This window comes from Aptenodytes forsteri, unplaced genomic scaffold, assembly GCF_000699145.1.
Source record: "Aptenodytes forsteri isolate BGI_AS27 unplaced genomic scaffold, ASM69914v1 Scaffold142, whole genome shotgun sequence".
NCBI classification, from domain to species: Eukaryota; Metazoa; Chordata; class Aves; order Sphenisciformes; family Spheniscidae; genus Aptenodytes; species Aptenodytes forsteri.
Genome location: NW_008794598.1, coordinates 5,388,745 through 5,390,778, shown reverse-complemented (window position 1 = coordinate 5,390,778; position 2,034 = coordinate 5,388,745).

The following is a 2,034-nucleotide window of genomic DNA, read 5'->3' as shown; positions in this document are numbered from 1 at the left end:
TTAAAGCACTGTTTTGGGGGGGGGGGGGTGGTGGGAGGGGGGATTTTATCTTTTGAAGAAGCTGGTTTCTGTTTCCTTGGAGGGTAAAAGCCTCCTGTCCAGCTCCGCTGCTCGCAGGCGCTCAACACGCAGCCTGCACCCCATCCCTCGGCTCCCATCTTTAAATGGGAGTTTTATTGCTTATTTGGGGTCCATACGGGGGGAAAAAAAGAGCAGGTTGACACACTGTGGTTCAGAAAGCAAGTGACTGGGTCTGAGCTGGTACCGCGGGTTTACAGCTCATCCGTGAGCAGCTTTCCCGTGGCGCTCGCTGCCGTGGCGAGGGGGGACCCCGGCGTGCGCGGGGCTCATCGTGTCCCCGCACTGGTGCTGCTGCCACCTCGGCCATCGTCCCCCTCCATCCTAAAGGGACGCCGTCACTGCCGTGTGAGAACAGCTTTCCGGTTGTTGTTTTTCCTGTCTGTTCTTTGTAATACCCCTTTTGGAGCTTGAAAATAAACAACTGAAAGAAAAAAAGGGAAAAAAAGTGCCTTTTCTCTGGATCCTGCTCAGCAAAGGGGGTGGCCGTGGGGGGGGGACGGGTGTGCTCTCCCCTGGGTGGAGATGCCCCGGCTCCAGCGAATTGGAATTACTGGTGTCCCCAAAGACCGATGCTGTCCCTTTTTATCAGCACCATCGTTCCCTGGAGAGCCAGGGAAGGGCCAGCACGCCGTGCTTCGGAGATGCCTGCCCTGGGGGATGCTACTTGGGGGTCTCGGCTGGTTTTCCAGCCTGGGGGGGGGCTTATCATGATGTTTGTTTTTTTTTTTTGCCAGCATGTACCTTTAGGAGGGGACTCCCCGGGGGGCACCTGGGTGGGTGGAGGAGGCGTTTGTGCCCCTTGGCCAAGAGTCTTGCCGGGCGATGATTTGCCCCGCTGCTGCAACGAGCCCGGGGGAGCGGGGGACACACACAGCCGGCGTGCGAACACCAAGGAGGCCGTGCGGCTGCTCCGGCTGCTCATCCAGGTCTCCGGTTTTACACCACCCCTGGGGTCTCTCGTAGCCAGCAAAGGATCCCGGCAGGTGCTGCCCCGGGAGGGTGCTGCGAGACCCAGGGACTCTGCAAAGAATCAGCTTTTTTTTCTTGCAGGCAGGGCAAAAAAGTTGTTTGGCGGCACCCAAGCCACATTTTCCATAGGAAACAACCCTCTACAGAAAAAAAAAAACCCCTTTCTTTGCAGCTTCTGGGCTTTTGCCCCATTTCTAAACAAATTTTTTGGCTTTTTTTGGCTTGGTGCTTTTCTCCCCCTTGGACGAGAAATTAAACTCGGGCAGGTGATGAGATGCAGTTTAGAGATTAAAGGGAAACAGGAAGGATTTTGTACCGAAGGTGTCAAAACTTTCGCAGTGCTGGTGGGTCCCGGGTGCGCGGTGTTCAAATGCCATCTAGTGGCACTGGGCACGGGGTGAGAAATGGGGCGACGAGGGGTTTTGGGGTGTCTATGGCGGGCTGGGCAAGGCCCAGGGTCCCATGGGGTCACCGGGGGCACTTGGCTCGTCTGGCTTTGCAACCGGAGAGCATCCGCAGGCAGCCTTCAGAGGGGAATATTAACAGCTGAATATGAAGTGCTGTTAACAACGAGGCGAGGCGGGAGCGGCGATGTGCAGGGTGTGAAACCCGTCACCCAAAGGGACGAGGGGACGTGGGACAGGGGTCAGAGCAGAGCAGTGGTCCGTAGGGAAGCCCTTAGCATCGCCCAGAGCCGGGGATGCTGCCATCCCCTGCACAGGCTCCCCGTGCACAGCTCATGCAAACCAGCCCAAATCCTGCTTTTCTATCACCAAGACGACATTTTTTGGGTGGAAAAAGGCTCATCCAGGAAGGGTAACCCTAAACTAGGTCAGGCAGCATCCCTCTGCCCACGCCAGGCTGGAGCGAGCGGCCCCGCCATGCCGGGGACCCCACCCAGCGTGGGGGGAGCCGTGCACCCCCAAAAGGTGCCCGGGGTCCTATTGACCCCCTGTGCATTGCTGCGCTCCCGTAGGGCCCCCT